This window comes from Bidens hawaiensis, unplaced genomic scaffold, assembly GCF_021521415.1.
Source record: "Bidens hawaiensis isolate Kalapana, Puna unplaced genomic scaffold, B.hawaiensis_p1.1 tig00020518_1, whole genome shotgun sequence".
NCBI lineage: Eukaryota > Viridiplantae > Streptophyta > Magnoliopsida > Asterales > Asteraceae > Bidens > Bidens hawaiensis.
In genome coordinates, this window is record NW_027493136.1 from 105,423 (window position 1) to 131,160 (window position 25,738).

Here is a 25,738-nt window from a genome sequence, read left to right on the forward strand (position 1 = left end):
AAACTAAAATTACTAAAACTATAAATGGGTTAAAAACATATATTATTTACAGTATAAGGTGAAATTGAAACTTACAAAAGAAAACCAAACCACTTATTGAATATTATTTAGAGTTGTACAATATGCATTAAAATCTAATTTTGTAGTACTATTTATCACAACACCTACTTTGCTTTGTATAATATATATTACATTCTTTGAATACGTATGAACATCTCTTATATGGCATTCTTATGAAGTTGTATAAGATCTTGATGCTTTCTTATTGATAAGATGAGTGTTGTTGCTCAAAAAATTCTTATACCATATTGCAGAAAGCTTCGGTGTCCGAGTTAGCGTTTGTCGATCCACATAGTTTAATCCGTAACTCACGTTGTAGCCTTTCAACCATTCATAGCTATCCATAAATGACCATGCAAAATATCCGCGGACATGTGCTCCCTCTCTGTTAGTTCAAACACCATTTACTCAAATCAATGCCACACATTTTTCAAGCTAAATAAACAACTAACAAAATATTAAAAATTAGATAAATCAAGATTTCAGAACTAACCTAATAGACTTGGCTAAAGAAGCAAGGTATTTGGAATGATATTCAACTCGCTTGACGTCATTCGTTAGCTCATTAACTCGTTGCTCGTGAACATCCGGTGAAGAATACCCTGGAAAAGTACATATAATTGAAACAAGACCATATGTTACCAAATATAAAAATGGTGACACTAACCATTTTCAGTAATAAACATGGGCGTGTTATTGTATCGACTCTTGATAACGTTAACAATCTCTTCCATGCCTCTAGGAACAACATATGATCCTTCTACCCCTGTCTGTTTTTGCAATAAATAAGTGCATCATCATATATCAAGTAAAACTATTGATAAAATCATAAAGATTGTGGCTTCTTACAAGTTCACCAATAAGCACGCCGTCACGCTCTCCAACCATCTCCACAAAACCTCGGATTGCACGATTCCCAGTTACAGAGCAACTAGAATCAGTACAATCCTTGACATATGAAGTTGAATAATGGTTGATGCCAATGAAATCTATGCTATTCTTCATAAAATTCTTTTCGTCAAGGGTGAAACTTGGTAATTCATAACCAAGGCATTCCTTAAGTTCTTCAGGGTAGTCTCCAAATATCGCGGAATCAAGTGTCCTGTTTTTTATAACAAGGTGAAAAAAGATCATAAATTTTCTTGCGAATATACTTAAAAACAGCTACTACTTACCAACCAGAATGAAAAGCAAATGCCCTTTTGGCAGCTTGGTGATCAAGTTCACTGTCAGTTAGTGGTTCATACATGCAACTATGAACAGTGAGACCAACTAGCCCACCTTGCTTAGGCTGCACATATAAACCAACAAGTGAAATAAACAAATCTTAAATGTTGAGTGAAGATTTTAAAAATGACTTAAAGTTAGTTGATTGCCTGGAAATATTCATGATATAGCTTAGCTGCTCTGCCATGTGCCAATAACATGTTGTGCATAGCGATAATAGGCTCGACATCTGAGTTTCCTTCAAGACAGTTTCCAAAAGGCTCTGAACAACGTGATGGTGGAATAATCCCCGTTTCGTAAGCATAGTCGGCCATTAATTTAGGTTCGTTTATGGTGATCCAATGCTTCACTCGGTCTCCAAAAGTCTTGAAACAGATTTCTGCTAAATATAAAAACTCTTCCCTGCCAGTAAAATAAATAAAAAACTAACAAACATCTTCATGAGGAGCCGAAACAAAGGCGTTTTAGACATACTGCATCTCAGGATTTAGCCAAGAACCGTATCTGTCTTCAAGTTCTTGAGGGAAGTCTACATGGTATATCATCACAAAATGGTTCGATTCCTGTCATAATAATCAACACATGAAAAAAAGAAAAAAGAAAAGAAGCTTCAATCATGAATCAATCAGATAAAGTACTTCCAATATAAGTTCATAGCACCTTTTAGAATGAGATTGTCTATGATCTTGTTATAGAACATGATGGCAGAAGGATTGACTTCACCAAACCTTCCTCCTGGTCAACAAAATATACAAAACAAATTAATTACGCAAAGTTGAAAAGATAATTGAAATAATTCAGGGATGGTAACATACTTGGAAGAATTCTAGCCCAAGATATGGAAAATCTGTATGCTTGCATGCCAAGGAAATGCATCAACTCAATGTCCCTCTGAATTACAAAAATCAAAATTTCAAATAAAAAAAATTAACATAAAGAACAATCCATGAAATTGATAGATAAACGTTAACGAACCAACCATGGCCGTCTACGATAATCACTAAAAAATTTTGGACCGAAGGAGAGTATAAATTCGGGCCGTAAGTATAATATAAATTCGATAGCTCATATATAAAAAGTAATCGAGTATTGTATATGATTTGGATTTTGGGCCTGACGCCCTGACTTGTTGCGTATTATTTAAACAAAACTTTTGATCGGGTCTAATACGTTTTTGTTTTTAGTTATATAAAAAAATTCGGGCCACTGGGATGATCGGGGCTAAGGCGGTCGACTTCTCTGCATCTCCATCCCAAACGGCCCTGGAACCAACTCACCAAGGACATATGATAATGATTATCTGCAATATCTCCATTCTCTCCATTTTCACCACAACCTAATAAAAAAGGTGATGGATTTAATATTCATATTCAATTTCATCATTTTGTGGTATAAACAGAGGAGAACATGTTATGCTAACCTACGGAATGACAATACACATCCCAGTTGCTTAAAGATTTGTCATCTTCAAGATAGGCTCCTTCAACCTGTGAAAATTAACTTCATGGATTAAGTGCTAAAAAGCCATAATAATGAGCAAGAAAAACGGGAGCAAGAGGTGATCAAGAATGACTTGGTAAGCAGAAGTGGCTGATCCGAACAGAAACCCGGATGGAAAGTCGGATATTTTGATTTGAACCTCTTCGTTTTCTTCGAATATGAATGCTCCATCACCATTGTTGGAGGCTTCAAGAAGTGTTGCAGGAGCAAAAACGAACAAGAAGAAGAGAGAAATGGTGAGTCCTTTTGGTTTCATAATAGAACTGAGAGAGTGGAGATATTATTTGTTTAAACAACAAAAATGAAGATAATGTATGTAACAAGAGTAAGGGTGATACGGTCTATAGTGTAGATTTAGGCAAGGCAGTATCTTCATTTTTATATTAATTTTCTTCTTTTTGAAATTAGAAATTTATTCTCAAATCGAATGCATTTTTAATTTAAATATTTTTAAACACGACATTTTTAACATGTTAGGTATGATTACAATGCCTATTCTTTTTTTTTATATATATAATGAAAAAAGAATAAACTATAAAAGGCCTGCCATCCACTTGTCTAAATAATTCTCTTCTTATGGATTTATTGACTTTATTTCAATTATTTATTTCCAAAATAATAATGGCTTTCTTTTTCCTTTTTTTTAAAGGCCAACAAATAAAGAATGCCTAAATATTTTCTACGGGGTGAGTTAATGATAAAAGGCCACTACCAGTTGGCCAAATCCAGCCGTACAGAGCCCTTAAACGTCTTCAAGTTATCTTCAGTTTCGAGAAAAACCCACCCGTTCAAAGGCCCACTAGTGGTAAAACCCGGACGTACTCATAATCGAACTGAAGATCATAAATATCCTAGTCTTCCTTCATTGAACCACCATGTCCCCATCAAAATGTTGTACATGAGATTTGAACTTGTGTCTTCATTAAGAAACTCATATTTCCTACCACTAAACCATGTTAGAAATGAGAGCTTTCTTTTTCTAATTTGGGAATTGGGATTTGGGTGCTTAGAGCATTCTCAACCCATTCTTTAAAGTTGTCAAACCCATATAATTTAGGGTATATTTTAAGAAAACCATCAAAATCACTTCTCCAATCCATTCTCTATTATATGGATGAGTTATATGGAAACTAAAGTAAATCCCTAAATATAGGGACTCATTTTTTATCCATACCATATAATATATCACATGTTTCCCAATCACCATTTACTATATAATAAGACAAAAGAAAAAAATAAAATAAAGAATTAATTTATGGATATGAATAGGGAATAAAATGTGGAAGAATTTTGAAAAATGAAAGATAAATTTATGGAATTGTGTTTTTTAGCTAAATTATAGGGAAAATATATGGAATGGGATGTGAATGCTCTTAGAGCATTCTATATCCATTCTTCATTCTCTATATCTATAATTACACTAAAAACATTATTTTTTCTTTCTCATTTTCAATTAAATAATATTTTTTTATATTTTTATCATTACATTTGTAGGTTCCCTGGACGGATCGCACGAGATATCTCGATCGACTCAGGTGCGGAATCCCTGCGTAGATCGTTACGAGTATAGAACACGAATCACACGAACACACGAAACGAACACACGTTATATATTATAACTCAAACACGTGATGTAATATCACTGTTACAGACTCTCGTCCTCACGTTACAATGAACTTGAACAACTGACACGAACTTAAACAACGATTCCAACCAAGCCGTAACCTAGGACTATTTATACACGACAACTTCGCCTGGCATGTTCAGGCGAAGTTGTCCATAACTTCGCTTGACTAACAAGTTCGCCTGTTAAGCGAACTTGTCAGTAACTTCGCTTAAACATACAAAACATAATTAAACATTACAGACTCGATTACAGACACTAGACTATGAACTACTGACATTATGCACCAACAGACTCCCCCTTGGCAGTAGCTTCATGTCTTGATCTTCAAGCACGTGTCTTGTAACCTTCAATCTCTTTGTCTTCATGCATGTACTCCTTCTCTCACACATACCGTGACTACTCGCTGATATTTCCTCGCTTCGTCTTTCCAAGCAGGAATACAAAATATCTTCTTTTCATTTAACACCTGCAGATCAGCTTTCGATAAATTAACAAGATGCATCGGATCATACACTCTTAGCACTTCTTGTTCGTCTTCGTCTTCCATCACGGCTTCAGCAGTCTGGCAATCAACATACCACCATTTAAGGTTCTTTAACACATCCTTGGGCATTGTCTTCATCGGCACATCTTTAAGACACCGAATCGGTTTGTACTTCATTACCATCCAAGGCTTGCCATCTGCTCTCATTCCCCTTTCTTTATCTTCCACTAGCTTTCCCTTCTGTGGCTTTAATAACTCAAACTTCTTTTCTTTAATACTTTCTTTCCACACGATCTTCCCAATAACTCTGGCCATGTTGTCGTCACTTCTATTAATCAACCCCAATCTAGCCAAATCCTTCACCTCACATTCAGGCAATGTATTGAGAGATCTCAACGTCCTCTTAAAGTATTGGATCCCATCATATCTTTTCACCACGAACACTTTTAACTGTTCATCATATATCCAACAGATAATTCCTTTCTTTGATTCAGCATAGCCTTTGATATTATAACTTTTCTTGAACATGGTTGGAACAGCAGGCTTCTTAGTTTTGATAAACCAATGAGCATAGCCTTCCTTCCATCTAGGCTGCTCCTCCCATTCTGTCTCATCATTTGCCATCTCATTACCCATCTCGGCTTTCTCAACATCTGGGATCTCGTATTCAACATTTTCCTCAATTATCTCACCCTCTTCAACATCTTCTTCAATCACAATCTGTGCGCCAATCTTCTCAATCTCCTCAATTGGCAGCACATCATCATCAAACAACACATCATCACTAAACATATCATCATCTAATTCTTTCAAAGCATCAATCACATCATCTTCATCATCAACCATCACCACCTCATCACCACCAGAACCACCAGCCGCACCTGCAGACTCCCCATGAGCTGTGGAAGTCCCAAGATCTTGAGTAGTTCTTGGCAACTCACCACCTGCACCTTTCGATGCATTGGGATCATCGTCTCTATCATTTCTCTTCTTTGTCCTTAACTCGTCGCCTTTACAGCCTGTCTCCCCCTGAGATGCCAAGAACTCCTTCATAGCATCTATAATTCTCCCATGTTCAACCAGGAGGGACGACTGTAGTTGATTTTCTGCTACTAGGCGTTGAATAGCCTGGGTCTGGACAAGATTCACCCTTGATTGTTCTGCCACGACCCGCTCAAGTGCAGCTATTCTCTCCGAGTCTGAGAGGGTTGCATCGAAATCAAACCTCATGTGAGATGTGTCTTGAGTATACTCAGCAGGGATTTCGAATGAAACCGGGACATCAGAAGCAGTTGTGGACGTAACCGCAGGTGGTATCGTGACCGACAACCCTGCAGTTGCAACGACTGTCGACTCTACAAATTGTGCCACCACCTCTGAAGGAGTAAGCGTTGGAGGTGGTAAAGACACAATCTCCGGAGTCGTCATCTGTAGTGTGATGGATGGGATGCCGACAGCTGATGTAGCCACCACGGGAACTTCCGCGGCGCTTAAACTTGTAACCTGTACAGATGTAGGAACAATCGACATACCTGACAGTGCGGATGGAGCGAAACGTACAACTCTTGAAGTCTCTCCAGCTCCCATACCTGCACCTGTCCTTTCCCGTTTTGAACGTCTAATCAACTTGTGAATATCCTCTTCTTCTTCTTCTGACTCAGTATCATCAACTGTCCTCTTTCTTTTCCCTAACGTCCTTTCTCGTGTCACCAACATCCTTCTCGCCTCATCCATAACATCATCAAGATCTGAGTCAGCCACCGTCGTAGCTGCTCTAGTAACATTCACTTCCCGAACCTGTGCAGCAGAGACCTGCACCTCTTCTTGCGGATCAAACCGGTCCATATCGAAGAATCCTTGGCCGCCAAATGCAGCATCAAGGTCTACATCCTCCTCAGCCGATACAACAGGCACAGCAGGTACATTTCGAGTTGCTCCTGCCTGTCGTGGTTGAGGGTCTCTGAACTCATCCCCAGTAGCAGGAACATACTCCGGGTTGATTAAATACTCAAACAGTGGAGTATGCCTTGGACGCAGTTCAGGCTTGCTCCTCGCGCTGGATGTTCGGCATTGAGCGAAGATACGTTTGCTCACACTCTCCACGTATCTTATTGGACGTCTTTGAGGCAACGTGGGAGCAACATGATTCAAGATCATCTGAATGAATCTTGGATACATGATGAACCTCTCACGGGCCATCGCTCTCCTCTGTCTATCGATCTCATAAAAGACCATCTGACTGAAGCTATAACGTTTGTTATAAGTCAGAGCAGTCATTGCGGACTGCATGGTTGCACCCATCCCGTCAGTGCCCGCCTTCCTCCCTGACATGCAGACAATCATTACGTGCATGAGGAAGCGCCACTGATCGAGTAGGAAACCCTTCCTCCTCTGAGTATCACCTAATGGACCAGAATAGCCCATTTGGAGAAACGCTCCATCACGGAACGGAGCCACAAACTCTGTAGGGTCATCCCTAGTCTCCTCACCGAACCGTAAAGCCACTCGTATTTGTTCAGATGAGAACTGAACCTCTTGATTGTTGACAGTTGCTCGCATAACCGGGGGCTCAACGCGGCAATCGTATTCCACAGTCTGCCAGAAATCCTCGATATTGGGTAAGGAAATCGGCAGAGTCGTAGTGATAGCGTGGAATATCCTCGAGCGAATGAGGAATGTGATTATCTCGCGGTAATCCTCAACACCGCTCGCTTCCGGGTCTAAGGTGATATACATGTTATGACCCGGGAAGAATTGCCTCTGATTATCTCCATCGTCACCTCCAGCACCTCCAGCACCTGCTACTGCAGCCATATCTGCAACAAACGAACCAAGTTAGATAAACATTAAGGCGTACCACAAGTTCGCTTGTTACCATGTGCGAAGTTGTGATAAAATCTGTATAGGCGAAGTTAAAGTTGCGGCGAAGTTGGGAACAACTTCGCTTCATCTTTAAGTTCGCTAATAATTAAAAAATTAAAAGGTCCAGGCGAAGTTAATGATAACTTCGCCTCACCACAACATCGCCTCAGGCGAAGTTGAGCCTCAGGCGAAGTTACGGATAACTTCGCCTAAACCTTAAGTTCGCCTGAATCTGAAACGGCGACAGTAAGGTTGATTCAATCATCGAAAATCTGGTGTGTCGGTCAATTTTGACGATTTAGGAGACTAAAACACATGATATTAAGGCAATCCGGACGATCAGTTTGCTCATGAACACGTAAAAACAAACTTTGAAATCGGGTATAAGGTTCGAACGTCCGAGGTCGCTAACCGGGTGTCGAAACAACCTAGGGTTAACAACATTGAACATCGATTATAAGATATAGAACCCAAACACACCTTGAATACTGATTGAAATCGAAAAAAAAGATAATAAGATGATAATCGAATTAAGTTCGCTGTGATATTCGAGAATAAGTTCGCTGATATATAAAATAATGAACGAATGACCTTTGAAAATCCTTATATAGGGGCGGAGCTATACAGGCGAAGTTACGGTTAACTTCGCCTAGGCGAAGTTATTCACAAGTTCGCCTGTTTAACAACTTCGCCTATATTTACAAAATCAACCCTTATAATTTGAACATTTTGCAATTAACTTTTAAAATTTCCCTTTAAGAGTTAAATAACACGATCAAGTCCAAGTAACCAGTTATAAAATCATAAACTACCTAAGTACGAAAAACTTTTAAAAAATTAAAGTACAAGGGATCAAATTTCAGTCTCGATAGGGACTACTACGTTTTAGAAAAGATCCGAACAGGAATCATACTAACTACGTGACTGTCACATAGATCCATGTTTAGCTGTATTATGACATAAAGAAACAGGTTGTAAGCAGGTAAATAACTTAAGATGGTTTTCATCATTTCTGTGATACGAGTTAGGTTCAATTATTCCTCAAAATTTAAGTGGGCAACAACTCAGAGATTATGATGTCTCCTATCTATTCTCAAAGCGTATTTGGCTTTCCCCAAGTCACCCCGAATTGACTTCGACCCATAGTGTCTGATTAAGTTTGTAAGTACTCTTCATCTGCTTCCCGTTCTCTTTCTTACTCCATGATTGAGAAGTCTTGACATTTTCAGCTCTAGAATGTTTTCATAACTCATAATTTTTTTTTTAATCAAACATTCATATAGACTTCAGAGTAGTAAACAACTGCAAGTCCCGAATCTGGATCACTGCAGTTTCTTGAAACGCTATCTTCACGGGAATCAGAACACTTACGGGCTCGTGTATGACTGGGTAATCACATTTCTGCCTATCATTCGGAAAGATATATATGAAGACAAGCAAAACTCTTAAGGAGTTTCCACGTAAAATCGAGTAGTTTTAGTTTGTATCACATCTACTTTTACGCACCATAAAAAGTTACCATGACATACAATGACTGTCCTAAAGCCTTTTAAGCCTAATAACTTCACTAGTTAAGCACACAGAATCAGTATATCTATCATTTTCCAAGGTTGGATCAATTTTCTGTTAAACATAGCAAACGAACTTCTTACGAAGTAGTAGACTTGAAAAATAATTTCATTTCCCTTAAAAAAAATTTTTAACATTAATCGCCCCGACCAAAACAAAGTCTTCAGGTAAACGGCTATCCCGAAGATCCAATGGATCAGCTGGACCGACCACATACAAGTATGTGTCCTTCTAACTAAGTATGATCGACTAATTTTAAGCGAAAGAATGAAAACTCATCATAAACCGCCCCGGTCACTTTCAGTCCTTTGGTTAATGGCTATGGGCCGTCACTTTCAGTCCTTTGGTTAATGGCTATCCTCAAATTCTACAAGTAGAAAATGAGGACCAAAACATATCCGAAGACAAGTCCTTCAAACTGAGGCAACCGACATATTTTTAAGCGATAGTGACGTTTTTTTTTTTTTTTTTTTTAAATATAACATGAAAAGCATGGTTACTCGGGATTGATCATCCCATTCAGCTCGATAAGGTTTTGAAATCTTGTTTTGTCAAACGCTTTAGTATAAAGATCAGCGAAATTATCAAGCGTATCCACCTTTTCAAGCACAATCAGTTTCTTCTCAGCACAATCCCGTATAAAATGATGACGTATGTCAATATGTTTAGTTTTACTGTGCTTCACGGGATTGTTAGTTACTGAGATAGTAGCTGTGTTATCAATGCAAATAGGAGTAAGTAAGAAATTCAGACCATAGTCGCATAACTGTTGTTGAATCCACAGAACCTGGGAGCAGCAGTTGGAAGCTGCCATGTATTCTGCCTCACATGTTGAAATTGCGACTGAAGTCTGCTTCTTGCATTGCCACGACACCAATCTGCCACCAAGAAACTGACATCCTCCAGTTGTTGACTTCCGACTCTGATTGCACCCTCCATAATCAGAATCTGTGTAAGCGACTAGCTCCAAGTCTCCTCCTCTCGGGTACCACAACCCCAGCTTCTGCTTGCCCTTGAGATACCTCAGTGTCCTCTTCACACCCTTCAGATGAGATTCTTTTGGGTTTGCCTGAAAGCGTGCACAAAGACAAACAGCAAACATTATATCAGGCCTAGAAGCAGTTAAGTACATTAAAGAACCTATAATAGCCCGATATTGAGTTGGGTCCACATCTGCATCACCGTCTGACTCAGCACCCAATTTGTGATTGACGCAGATTGGAGTGTCGAATGGAGTGCTGTCCTCCATCTTGAAGCGTTTGAGCACATCATGGACATACTTGGTCTGATGAATGAACATCCCATCCTTCTTCTGATCAACCTGCAATCCTAAAAAGAAAGTTAGTTCACCCATAGCACTCATTTCAAACCTCTTTTTCATGACGGCCTCAAAATCTTGACACATGGAGACTTTTGATGCAGCAAAGATAATGTCATCCACGTAGACTTGCACCAGCAGGAAGTCGCTTCCATCTCTCTTGAAGAACAATGTGCTATCTATCTTCCCTCTTTCAAACCCATTTTCAAGCAAGTAATCTGATAAAATTGAATACCAGGCACGAGGTGCCTGATGTAGTCCATACAATGCCTTGCTTAACTTGTACACGTGATCAGGAAAGTCTGGGTCAGGAAAACCCGGAGGTTGCTCAACATACACTACCTCATCAACTTTCCCATTCAGAAACGCACTCTTCACATCCAACTGAAATACCTTCATCTTCTTATAAGCAGCGAACGCCAAAAACAATCTAATGGCTTCCAACCTTGCGACAGGAGCGAACACTTCATTATAATCAATCCCCTCTTGTTGATTAAAACCTTTAACGACTAGCCTCGCCTTGTTTCTTATGATAATCCCTTTCTCATCTCTCTTGCACTTAAACACCCATTTTGTGCCTATCGCATGCACATGCTTCGGTTTTTCAACCAAAGTCCAAACTTCCATTTTCTTGAATTGAGCCAACTCTTCTTGCATAGCTTCGACCCACGAGCTGTCCTTGAGAGCCATTTGATAATTCTTCGGTTCAATCTGGCTGATAAAGCAGGTGTACAAGCATTCGTTGATTATGCCTGTCTCCTTGATGCTTGTGTAAACACAGGTGTGCTCATTCAAGCTACGTCTTGTTTGTACACCGGAGGACACATCACCAATCACATTCTCCAAAGGGTGATCTTTATGAATTCTCGTGGTCGGAACAGAACCGACATGCAAATTGTCTTCCAAGTTAGAAGAGAGCTCGTCAACGGCTGTTTCATGCTGAGAGTGAAATGGATTGAAAAATTCTTCTTCAGTCGAGGCAGCAGGGGTATCGACAGCATTTGATGAGGAAGGTTGACATTTATCGATCAGCTGTCTTTGCAATAGGTTTTCTTCCTCATCAAGGATCATCTTCGTAGCAACTCTCTCTTCTTCTTCAGCAATATCCAAATACGGTATGTTAAAAGACTTAAAAAGTTTAACATAGTCGAAAAACTCAGCAGGTCCGTTGCTTGGTTTTGGCGGTTGGTAACTTGTGACATCGGTGTTACACACCACCTCAACCTTGCTGGTCGATGTATTAAAGACACGTCTGTTGGGAGTCCCAACAACATAACCGACTAAGATTCCTTCATCGGCTACTTCACCAAATTTAGAATTTGTCTTTAAAATCGAACAAGGGGACCCGAATGGTTCAAGACCACTCAAGTTGGGCTTTCTCCCATGCATAAGCTCATAACACGTTTTACCAAGTCTTTTAACAGTTAAGACTCTATTCAGAACATAACAGGCTGTAGCAACAGCTTCAGCCCAAAACACCACAGGAAGCTTCGAATCAGCCAGCATTGTTCTGGCTCCTTCAATTAATGTTCTGTTCTTCCTTTCAGCCACTCCATTCTGTTGCGGTGTATACGGAGCGCTGTATTGGTGTTCAATCCCTTTCTGAAGGCAGAAGATCTCCATCTCAAAATTCTTGAACTCCGTTCCATTGTTACTCCTGATGAACTTAACCCTTTTATCCATAACGTTCTCAACTTTGGTAATCAAATTCTTCACCATCTGAGCCGTTTCGTCTTTTGATTTCAGGAAATATACCCACGAATATCTTGAGTAGTCATCAGTGATCACCAAGCAATAAGAAGTACCTCCTAGACTTTTTGCATTCACGGGACCGAAGAGATCCATGTGAAGCAACTCTAGAGTACTGACAATAGAATTGACCTTCTTGGTGTGATGGGATTTCTTGTGCTGCTTTCCCTTCTTGCACGCTATACATTTATCTTCAAAATTGAAATTCTTCAAGGGAACGCCCAGCACAAGTCCATTCTTGACAATGTTGTTCATCTTCCGAAGATGAATGTGCCCCATTCTCCTATGCCACAATTCGGACTCCGATTCGCTCGCTTTTGTCATAAGGCATGATTCTTCCGTGGCCATTTCAGTCGACCTCATATCCATAATGTACGTATTCCTTTCACGTGGAGCCTTCATCACAATCCACTCCTCTGGTATCTGAAAACCAGGTTGCAACACAATCGCCTCATTCTTTGTAAAATGAACGGTGTACTCCTTATCACAGATCTGCGACACACTCAGCAGATTGTGCTTCAATTCTTCTACAAAGTTAACTTTCTCCAATGTCATCTTTCCGTTCAACACCATTCCCATTCTTGTAATCTTGCCTCCACTTTCACCGGCAAAGCTCACTCTCCCTCCTTGAACAGGTTTCAAATTGTGTAACAAGTATTTGTTACCCGTCATGTGCCGGGAACAGCCGCTATCTACAACCCAAAGATTGTTGGCAGCCCTGTTCAACTGTTCCTGCACAATAAAGCAAAAGATTAGAATTTAGGGACCCAAGACCAATTGGTCTTGGATCTAAACATCCCAAACTTTGGCTTTCCAAAGTTAGTATCTTGATAATTTCTGTAAGTCCTATTAGGATACCTCCTTGAAGATTGATTGTGAGGCCTTCCAAACCTTTGTGAATTGAAAGAATTATAGCTTGTGGTTTGGTTATTAGCAGTGTAAAACTGAGATTTGTTTCTATGAAAACCTGAATTAGTCACATATTTGAATTTTGAATGGTTTTCATTTTTAGCAGTATGATAATTACTATTAGGCTTATTCTCAGTTTTAGTAGGTCTCACACCTCTGAATCGCTGCTTCAGAGGGCAATCTGCAACAAGGTGTCCTAATTGATTACACCTAAAACAACACCTATGCTCAACTTTTTTATCAACCGGTGTTTTAGATGTCGAGGCTTTATTACAGCCCGTTCGTCTCACATATGGTGGGACATACGGGTTTAGTGGAGTACTCTTTTTATTCGTCTTATCTTTCTCTCCACCATTGGGTAATACCACCTCCTCTTTTGCCTTACCAGACTCGGATGACTTATCCGAATCCGATGAGACTGGATTTGGATCAGAAATTATAACACTTGAAACAGGCGAACTTGTTTCGCCTCCACTAACATTTGGTTCTTTACAAGTTACTTTAACTGGTACTGTCTGAGCAACCTCAAAGTCAACAGATTTCTGAACACTAGGGTTAAAAGTGTAATTATGATTATAAGGTGGTGGAACCTCATGATAACCGATTCCTCCTCTCTTAGCAGAGGAACCTTGATCACTAACAAGGTGATCAAGAATAGCAGAGGAATTTCTGAACTGCTCTAGTTTTCTATTCAGTTCCACCACTTTTACCTGGTGATCAGCAATCTGTTTTTCTCTATCAGCAATTAGTTTGGTTTTTTCTTCCAAAACTTCATAGCTTAAATCAATCACTTCAATTTTTTCAGCAAGTTTTGTTTTTAGACTTTTAACATTTTTTTTCACAAACTTTTATTTTGACTTTATAGCTATTTTCTCTTGCTTTTGTAAAATGATGATATTCTTTTAGGGTTTTAAATTCAGCATCCAACCTAACATACTGATCGGTTATAGTTGCTAATTGCTCAGACAAGTTTTCACATTTAGAACATGTAGGTTTAGAACATACCTCGGAGAGCTGGTCTTTAACATCTACCATGAAAGCTTTTTCTTCTCCGGTAACCTTCTCACTTTCTTCAGTTTCAACCTTCGCCAAATTTGCCTGCTCAAAAGTTTCTTTAGTCTGCAGGTTCCAGTTGTATTCACCAGCTTCTCTGGACATCATGGCACTATAATCTTTAGAACCCCCACTTTGCTGTGTAGACCTGCCCTGACTTCGTTCTACACGCTCATTCCTTCATTCCTTTGCAAAGTGACCGTTTTGCTGACAATTGTAGCATCTTACCTTCGTCTTGTCGAACCCTGGCCTTCCACCGACAAACTTTCTTCCGGTCTTATTCATAAACCTTTTCACTCTTCTCACGATCATGGCCATCTGCCATTGTAGATCCATTTCTTCCATATCATCAGCATCAATCTGGTCATAGTCTTCATCCAACATAGCTGGATCAACAACCTTCCCTTGAATGTAGTTCTCATAGGAAGCAATAAAAGAAGCATAGAGACCAAACTGCTCTTCAGCAGACTTGACACTCATAGGCATCTTGGAGTAGTTGTTGCTGGGAATACTTGGAGAGTAACTACTCTTGCTTACCTGGGGTTGAGAACCACTCGATCCACCTGCTACATAGCAAACATCACCATTTGTGTTGACTGACACATGACCCTCATGTGATGAGTTTGCGCCCGACTCTCCCTTCGAGTAGTAGGCAGCAGATTCAGTCTTCGATCCTGAGCTAGTGTTGACTTTAGCTCCATACATACCTGGATCTTGAACCTGATCCGTAGGTGTCTCTTTTCTGACCATGTTAAGCTCAAAGGTTCTGAGCTTGTTGACTGCCGTTTCTAGATCATATGTGGGAAAGTCTTTGTCTTCCCTCATCAGCACAGTGTACATCTCCCATTTTGGTGGGAGAGCATCTAGAAGCTTCTCAACTATTTCTTCTTCTCGGTAGGAAATAGAATAGTTGCTCAGTTCAGTCATCAGATGGTAATATCGAGTGATAATATCATCTAAGGATTCATTCTTCAAATACTTGAAGACTGAGAACTGGGTTTTGAGCAATTTTATCTTGGAAGCACGGATTCCTACATTCCCTTCAAATCTGTTCTCAAGAGCTTCCCAAAGCTCTCTTGCTGACGTATACTTTCTAAACGTATGAAGGATCTCTTGTGGAAGAGCCATAGTAATAGAAGCATGAGCCTTGCTCTCGGCCTCATACATCTTTTTCTCTTCTTCTTCCATTTTGCTATACTTTTTGATTTGATCACGACCTTCATACTCCATAACTGGTGGAATATAACCATCCTGGATGCATACCCACATCTTCGCATCCTGGTATTTGACGTATTGTATGAACCGATCCTTCCATGCAACGAAATCGGTTCCCTTCAGCAATCTTGGGGCCTTAGTAGCTGACCCTGCTTCAACTTCCATCTTTACTAACTCTGAGATGTTAATCGACGACATCTTTCCCGAAAAGTAAGAAACCCGAAAAAATCAAAAATTTTCTGAAAAGTACTGTAGGCGAAGTTACGGATAACTTCGCTTAAGCCTTAACTTCGCCGCTGATTAACTTCGCTGAAGAACTTCGCAGATGATTAACTTCGCTTAAAGTAAGCGAACTTAGGAGGTAGGCGGAGTTGTAGAGAACTTCGCTGAGTTAGGCGAACTTGAGAAGGTAGGCGAAGTTGTGGATAACTTCGCTTAACCTTATATCTTCGCCGAAACCCTACGTATCCTGACGGCAACTTCGCCTGATGAACACGGACGTTTTTGCAGATCTGAAATCTGGATTTTACGAGGTTTTTGACGGTGCAAAGGCTTGAATACGATAGTAGGAGGTAAGATTGACTCAAAAACACAGAAAACACGTCCCGCGAATAGTCGAAACGGGACGATTTCTACACCCGCGTGAGTATCCCGAACCACACAATCGAGCAAATGCTCTGATACCAATTGTAGGTTCCCTGGACGGATCGCACGAGATATCTCGATCGACTCAGGTGCGGAATCCCTGCGTAGATCGTTACGAGTATAGAACACGAATCACACGAACACACGAAACGAATATACGTTATATATTATAACTCAAACACGTGATGTAATATCACTGTTACAGACTCTCGTCCTCACGTTACAATGAACTTGAACAACTGACACAAACTTAAACAACGATTCCAACCAAGCCGTAACCTAGGCTTATTTATACACGACAACTTCGCCTGGCATGTTCAGGCGAAGTTGTCCATAACTTCGCTTGACTAACAAGTTCGCCTGTTAAGCGAACTTGTCAGTAACTTCGCTTAAACATACAAAACATAATTAAACATTACAGACTCGATTACAGACACTAGACTATGAACTACTGACATTATGCACCAACAACATTTTCTCTCTCATTACTCACAACCACTTTCAAAAATATTAAAAAATTATAGAGATGAATAGTGTGTTTCTCCAAATTTAACTATGAACAATAACATTTTCTCTCCCCTTCTCTTACAACCACTTTTAACTATCTCTAAAAAAAATACTTAACCCTCTCACATAATGTATCTTACACATAAAGACAAATGAAAGAAGTAATATTCACGAGTTATTTTATCAATTTTTATATTCGTTAATTCATTTATTATAAAAAACAAATTATTTTTATATCAATTAGCCACTAAGAAAGAAGTAATATTCACTAAGAAATGACTCAATGAGGAACTCATTAACGATTACTTGTAATAAGTTGTAACCGCTAAAAATATCTGATCCAACTTACTAAACACTAAAAAATCAAGACAAAATAGTAAAAGACGCTTTTTGTGTTTGAACGTTTTTTCGATGGATATCCTTTAGCTAAAGAAATAGCAGAAAACATACATCATGTATCAAATCTCTTTCACGTTAAGTCCTTTAGCCGTAACCCAGTTAATTTTGTCCGTTAAATCTAATCATGTGTAAGGCACATGAGGGTAGTTTTGTAATTTCATAATTTATATAATAATTATAACTAAAAGTTATATAACCCCCCCCCCCTCTCTCTATATATATATATATAGCAAGGCTATAATAAAAAGTCATTTTTTCTTAAAAATTGTAGGAAGAAATCTAGACCGTTGAATTTAATAAAACATATAAAGGTAAGATGGTCAACAATCATTTATTTTAATTACGGAATAAAAACATATGTTAACTAAAATCCCTTATTTATGGCTATATCATTCAATCCATGATTCTATTTAAATTTTTAAATGGTTAATTATAACCAAAGACCATATTATTTCCCAGATTGTATTCCCTAATAACTTATAAATTTATCCATTCAACAAATAAGAGAAAACACTCTGTTTAAAAATTATAATGTGTTATAAATTACATTGTTTCCCAGATTTAGTAGACCTGAATTAGTTTTCTTCAAATACGATCGATGTGTATTTATTCTGGAAATTGTTTAAAAGCCCAACCTAATTAATTTTATTAATTTAGAATTACACATTTTTTAAAAATCGTATTAATATTAATATTATTTGAAACTTTATATTCATTATTTGTAATTAGTAAATTGCTATATTCTATAAAATTAATTATAAATATTGATATATTCCATATAAAAGTCTAAGTTAATTAATTTATTGATTTAAAATTACGTATTTTTTAAAATAGTAATATTATTAATATAACCTTGTCAACTTGATGTAAACAGTTGAGCAGGTGCAAATTTTTTTGTAGGTTTAAATTAGCATGAGTATATTGTGACAAAATTAGTTGTAACATCCCAAAATTTTGAATAATAATGTTTAAATATATTATTTCTTTTGATAGACGAAGTTTACTTGAGTCGGTAAAGAAATAATAAAATAATAAAGAAGGAAAGGAAGTAGGCTAATTAGATGGAAACAATTATGGACCAAAAAGGAAAGATGGGCTTTGAGTTCATGGGCTTAAAGGAGTATAAATACCCCTTAAACCCTAATCCTTTCCATTTCCATCCATCTTATCCATCTTATTCTCTACATACCACAAAAACACACACAAACACCACAACTTACGGCCGCAAGAGAGAGAGCGAGAACCGAGATCAAACGAGCAAAGATCTTGATTAATCTTCGGTATTCAAACAAGATACACGATTCAAGTTCATAACTAAGCTAGCCGTAACCTAGAAACATCAAAAGGTACGTTCCCTATGATTAAAGGTTACGTTTTTATGAACGGTTTGTCATGAAACTTAACCATAGAGTAGATCGGGTCTTAATGTTTCATAAAAATGTAAACTTGATGATTAAAGTGGACTTAATGAACTCATGTTTAGATACGGTTCATAAAGGAAACCCTAGATCTAGCTTAAAGAACGTTCTTATGATTAAAGGCTCAAGCTTTACGACTAAAACGAGTTAGACCTTGAAGCCGAGGGGCTAACGGGTGTAAAATGGTTAAGGAAAATAGGAAATAAGTGGTTAAAGGTTGTGATTACGGATCATTAACTTTTATTTGAGCCTAGAATGGATTTAAATAATGAAAATATGGGCTGTAAGCATCAGACAAGGGTTCTCGGTGACATGAACCTCCACCTTGAGTTCTCGGTCAACGCGAGAACCCGGTCAACGAGAGTTCTCGGTAACCCGAGTTCTCGGCCACCATGCGAGTTCTAGGTCGAAACAAGGTTCTCGGTCAAGGACATAGGTTCTCGGTCAACACGGGTTCTCTGCCAAGAGTTATCGGCCACATAGTTCTCTGTTGACCTTGGGCCTGGTTAGTTGGGCCCAGAGGTTATGATGAACAGTGAGCCTGATCTAACTAATTGGTCCATATGTAAGAATTAGACAAACAAGCCCAACTTAGAAAATGTGTTGGTCAACTAAAATACCAACTTAATCAATTATACGGTTGATTAACATATATATATATATATAGGGGTAGGATCTAGAGAGAACTCCTCTTAAAGAGTGAACTAGAGAACTAGTAAATAATTATTTTTAACTATTTTAAAAAAATTATTTTGTGATTTTTTTTCTTTCCTCATTCTAATAAGATGATATTGATACTAAAAAAAAACTTGTTGGTGTAGTACTTTAGTGCATATGTGCACTAATGCCTATTGCATATATACAATAGTGTTTTATTGCATATAATACAACACAATTGCATTATCCAATACACACTATTGAATATATGCAAATACGACACTAATAATTATATGCAAAACACATTATCGCATATATGTAATACAACACTAATGCACATATGCACTATATCGATTTTTTTTATATTTTGTATATAATATAACACTATTGCAAATAAACAATACAAACAACTATACATATGCTATTCAACACTATTTCAAATATCAAAATACACACTATTGCACATATGCATTATAAAAAAGTCGGTGTATTGCATTGCATATATGCATTACTCGTTAATTTTTTTTATTTCTATTTTTTTTGTGGTGAAGAATAACAACATATAAGAAGGATGAAAGAAAAAAAAATTAAATTTTTTTAATAAAATTAAAAATACTTCATTATTAGTTCTCTAGCTCTCTCCATAACTGGAGTTCTCTCATGATCCTCTCCATATATATATATATTAAACAGTTAGCCGGGCTCAGTTAAAGAAGGTAATAACGATTAACGGTGAACGCAACAGGATCCAGATGAGTTTCTAGCCCCACTTCCTTGTTTTTCGGGGCTGTGTGCATACTCGATGTGATTTGTTAATACACTTACCTTAGGTGGTAAGTGTATGTCTTATATATTATGTATGAATGAATGTTTGATGATAGATGAACGATCTTCGGATATTGCATGTACCGTCAAGAGATAGTTTAAAGATATGATATATATATATATATGATATACAAATGATGTATGTGCGTATGGAAGTTATAATTATGAATGTATAGAAAGGTATGGTAGGGAACGGACCCTAATAATATCCGCGAATGTAGGGAACGGGACCCTAATAATATCCGCGAATGTAGGGAACACACCCTAATAATATCTGCGAATGTTTTAGGACGAGGTATATGTATATGTGTATGTATGAAAGGTAAGAAGGAAGGTATGATAGTATGAACGTACGAAGGAAGGTAAAGAAATATATGTGTATATGTACCTTCGGGTGTGTATATATGAATGTGTATGGACGTATTGTATGTTACCTGATTAACTAGAACTCACTCAACGTAGCTGACCTTTAGTATGCACGCAGGTGAGTAGGATGAAGCAGCTCGCTTGAAGGGAACATGTGGCCTTGAATAAGATGCGGGCATCGGAAGGCTTAAGACGTTTATGTTTAAATGTTTGTTTATTTTGAAAGACCGGATGTTTGTTTAAGACAAGTTATGAATTGATATGCAATGTTTTATAAATGTTTTATATTCCGCAAAATTTTTATTAACTCTGATATTTAGAACTGCGTTTATGAATAAATCCGACGTCCAAAAGTGAGGCACCGGTAACGAGGCCTTACAAGTTGGTATCTGAGCAAAGTTAGAGAAATTTAAGCATCCTACATGCTTAGACTCAAACTGAGAATGAGATTTAAGTAAGAAAAGAAAGAAGATGCCAGTTCAAGATAGCCATGTGTCGCTCAAGCAAGCTCAGTAAATGTAAAGGGTATGGTTGAATAATGAATGTTAATGTTAGCTTAATTGTTAAAGAAAGGATATGTGAACGTTTGGGATAGGATTAATTGATTGCTTGGTTAGATTGACTATTTGAAAGTAGAACAAGCACAAATAGCCTCATAAATGGGAGTGTATAGGACACGGAAAGTAACGTGATAAGCTAATCACAGCTGGCCACTGTTATTACCTGTTATCCTTACTATCCTTGTACTAAACAGTTCCTTGAGTGATGGCGTTTGTGTTTTCCCTTTTAGAATACGATGGCTGGAACAGGAGGAAATGTGGGAGCTGGAGGAATTGTGAGATCTGGAGGTCACACTGGACGTCGTGGCAGGCCTCTTCGTGTCTGACAACCTTCGGTTGAAACGGCTTCCAACCCCGGAGATGAAGGAAGCGCAGCTGGAAGAAATCCGAACAACAATGAAGGGGTTCAACTAGATCCCTTAATCCAAGCAACTATTGTTCAAGCTTTAGCCACTGCTGTGAAGAACTTGAATCCTGAAGGGTCTGCTGAAGGCCGTGAAAGAACTGCGGGAGGGGCAGGTGGAGATGGTAAGAAAGACGATGAAAGGGAGAGAGAGGCCTCGAGTGTGGTCAAGTCAGTAAAGGTTGATGATAGGAAGAGGGACCGAGGTGGGTGCAACTATAAGTCATTTAAAGGTTGCGACCCGCCGAAGCTGACTGGTTTGGGAGACGCGATCGCTACTCTTCGATGGATAACCACCATGGAAAAGGTTATCCGCATTAGCGAGTGCCGTCCCGACCAAGCCGTCAGTTATGCTACCCAATCGTTTGGTGATGAGGCAATGTATTGGTGGGAATCGATTGAGCAGAGAAAGAGTCTAGAGGAAATTAAGGCAATGAAGTGGGATGATCTGAAGGAGATGGTAATGAAGAGGTTCTGTGCTGATGCAGAAGTTGAAAGGGTTGAGATGAAGTTTCTGAATTTGAAGGTGGGTAAGATGAAACACCGCGAGTACACTACTGAATTCAACCGCTTGTCTAGGCTCGTGCCAGACATGGTGAACACTGAGGCCAAACGAATCAAGTGTTATGTGAGGGGACTACCGCAAAACGTCCGCACATTGGTAAAGACTAGTAAACCTGCAACTTTTGACTCTGCTATCGAACTCGCAGAGATGGTTTACGATGATCTGGCTGTGGACGATGTGGTGGTAGAAGTGAAGAAAGAGAATAAATGGGTTGTTCCTACTAAACGACCTGGTACTCAGTTATGGAACTCCAAGGATAAGAAACAGAAGGTGTGGGAAAATAAGTCGTGTAAGACTTGTGGTAATATGCACGGTGGTGAGTGCAAGTGGGGCACTGGTTCTGATGTGTGCCATAAGTGTGGGAAATTCCATGGAGGGGAATGCCGGTTAGGGTTAAATTCTTGTTACAAGAGTGGGAAGGTGGGGCATTTTGCTCAAGATTTCCATGCAAAGAACGCATGTTATAGGTGCGGTCAGACTGGCCACCTAGCGAGGGCTTGCATGGGCAGTGAAACTAGAGGAGGTGAAAAGAAGGAGGCTGATCAGACTAGACCAAGAAGTAGAGCCTACATGCTGACTCAAGAGCAAGCCAAGCAGATCCCGGGTGTCATGATAGGTACGTTTTTAGTAAACGGTATTTATGCTTCGGTATTATTTGATTCAGGTGCGAATAGAAGTTTCCTAGCTACACCATTTAGTAAATTAGCTAAAATGAAATGTTGCCGAGTGTCTGACACCTTTATAGTAGAAACTTCTAGTGACACATCGGTTAAAATAACGAAAATGGTTAAGGACTGTAAGATAGAGTTAGAGGGACACGAATTCCCTGTTACCTTGTATGTTATGACCTTAGGAGGGTTCGATGTGGTTTTGGGAATGGATTGGTTGTCTGAGTATGAAGCTCAGATAGTTTGTAAGAGTAGGATAATAAGGTTAAAGTCCTTGGATGGTAGTGCGGTGACGGTTTATGGTGATAAGAAAATTTCTGGGCTTAATGTCATTTCGATGATAAACGCCGAGGGTTTGTTAAGGCGAGGGTGCGGTGCCTACCTGGCGTATGTTGTCAGCGCTACGGCCGAGATGAAAGAAATGGAATTTGTTCCTATCTTGCGCGACTACCCAGAAGTATTCCCAGAGGATCTTCTGGGGTTGCCACTGGAGCGGGAGATAGAATTCCAGATAGATTTAGTACCAGGAGCCCAACCCGTCACGAAAGCGCCTTACCGTCTAGCGCCGTCCGAGATGAAAGAATTGATGTCCCAACTACAAGAACTCCTCGACAAGGGTTTTATTAGACCAAGTGTTTCCCTGTGGGGCGCACCAGTGTTATTCGTGAAGAAAAAGGATGGAAGTATGAGAATGTGCATAGACTATCGCGAGTTGAACAAACTTACGGTAAAGAATAGATATCCTTTGCCAAGGATTGATGATCTGTTTGACCAACTGCAAGGTTCAAGTTGGTTCTCACGAATAGATATCATATCAGGCTATCATTAGCTAAAGGTGAAAGAGACGGACATCCCTAAAACAACGTTTCGAACGCAGTATAGACACTACGAGTTCCCCGTGATGTCATTCGGTCTAACGAATGCTCCTGCAGCGTTTATGGACATGATGAATAGGGTGTGTCAGCCGATGTTGGACAAGTCAGTCATCATCTTCATCGACAATATATTGATTTACTCTAGAAGCGAGTCTGATCATGCCGAACATCTGAGAGAAGTATTGGAGACTCTGAAGAAATAAAAGTTGTACGCTAAGTTTTCAAAATGTGCGTTCTGGTTACCAGAAGTGCAATTTCTAGGTCACGTGATAAATCCTGAAGGGATTACCGTGGACCCAGCTAAGATTTAGGCGATAACAAATTGGAAGACTCCACAGAATCCGACTGATATATGAAGCTTCTTAGGGTTAGCTGGCTACTATAGGAGATTCATCGAAGGTTTCTCCAAGATAGCCTCACCATTGACCGGTATGACCCGAAAGTCGGTAGTATTCAGTTGGGGTAAGTTCCAAGAAGAAGCTTTTGAAGAATTAAAGAAGAGACTCACGCAAGCTCCAATCCTTGCTCTACCCAATGGTGATGAGGATTTGGTTGTTTGTACTGATGCTTCGTATCGTGGGTTAGGTTGCGTGTTGATGCAGCGAGGAAAAGTGATGGCTTACGCGTTTAGACAGTTGAAAGTCTACGAGAGTTCTTATCCGACGCATGATTTAGAACTAGCAGCTGTAGTGCATGCTCTTAAGATATGGAGACATTATCTGTATGACACTAAGTGTGCCATCTACACAGATCATAAGAGTTTAAAATACTTCTTCGAGCAGAAGGAGTTGAACATGAGACAGCGGAGATGGTTGAAGTTGATTAAGGACTACGCCTGCGACATTAAATACTATCCTGGTAAAGCTAATGTGGTCGCCGACGCGTTAAGTCGTAAGAATGAGGAAGTCATTGCAACAATGAAGTCATACCAGCTAATTATGAATTCAAGCCTTTTTGAAGAAATCATCAAAGTTCAGTCAGAGGTGTTAGTAGATGAAGGGTTAGTGCAGAAAGAAAGGATTTATGACCAACAAGATGAGTTGATGGAAAACACGCATGGTGTTAAGACTAGGTTTTACCGCATGTGGATCCCGCGCCATGGAGATCTTAGAGGTCGAATCTAAGATGAAGCTCATAAATCAAGATACTCAATTCATCCAGGAGCTACAAAGATGTACCAAGATTTGAAAAGAGACTACTGGTGGCCAGGAATGAAAAATGATGTGGTGGATTATGTTTGTAAGTGCTTAACTTGTTTACAAGTCAAAACCGAACATCAGAAGCCCTATGGAAAAATGCAACCGCTTAAGATACCTGAATGGAAATGGGAACACATCACCATGGAATTCATAACTAAGCTACCTCGTACAGCTAAGCATCATGATACCATCTGGGTGATTGTGGACCGTTTGACCAAGAGTGCTCATTTTCTGCCTATACGAGAGGCTATCTCATAAGAAACATTAGCAAGCTTGTTTATAAAAGAAGTGGTAACCAAGTATGGAGTACCGCTATCAATCGTGTCTGATAGAGATACATGGTTTACTTCAAGATTTTGGAAAAAGTTCCATGAAGCTATAGGAACGAGGTTAAACATCAGTACGGCGTATCATCCTCAAACAGATGGACAGTCCGAAAGGACGATCCAAATCCTTGAGGATATGCTACGTGCTTGTGTTTTAGACTTTGGTGGAAGTTGGGATGATCATCCGCATATGGCAGAGTTCTCCTATAAAAACAGCTACCATTCAAGTATTGGTATGCCACTGTTTGAAATGCTTTATGGTAGACGGTGTAGAACCCCGGTATGTTGGGGAGAGATTGGTCAGAAGAAGAAGGGAATTTTAGAAGTCGTGCAAGAAACATCTTCAAGGTTTGATCAGATCAAAGCAAGAATGAAAGCCTCTCAAGACAGACAGAAGTCGTATGCTGATAAGACGCGACGACCGATTGAATTTAACGTTGGTGACAATGTGATGCTCAAGGTCTCGCCTTGGAAAGGAATCATTCGTTGTAGAAAGTGGGGAAATTTGAGTCTTAGGTACATTGGACCATTTAAGATTATGGATCGTGTGGGTGAAGTAGCTTATAAGCTAGATTTGCCCGAAGAGTTAGAAGGAATTCATTCAACCTTCCATGTTTCTCATCTGAGGAAGTGTCTAGCTGATGGCACATCGCACGTGCCATTGATAGACATTTTGGTTGATAAGCAGTTAAACTTATTTTGAGCAACCGATCGAGATAGTTGACCGCACGAAAAAGAAACTTCGTCATAAG

The 25,738-nt window shown here is 39.1% G+C and overlaps 1 pseudogene across 1 annotated transcript; it reads right to left on the reverse strand.

The window, feature by feature from the left end:
* Nucleotides 1-227: 227 nt before the first annotated feature.
* Nucleotides 228-3,091, reverse strand: LOC143560973 (beta-glucosidase 18-like; annotated as a pseudogene). The gene is made up of 12 exons (XR_013140215.1): nt 2,861-3,091; nt 2,708-2,774; nt 2,565-2,623; nt 2,103-2,178; nt 1,948-2,022; nt 1,762-1,850; nt 1,437-1,689; nt 1,236-1,351; nt 910-1,162; nt 728-830; nt 554-662; nt 228-445 (listed from the first exon to the last, which is right to left on the reverse strand). The product of XR_013140215.1 is annotated as a beta-glucosidase 18-like (transcript).
* Nucleotides 3,092-25,738: the final 22,647 nt, after the last annotated feature.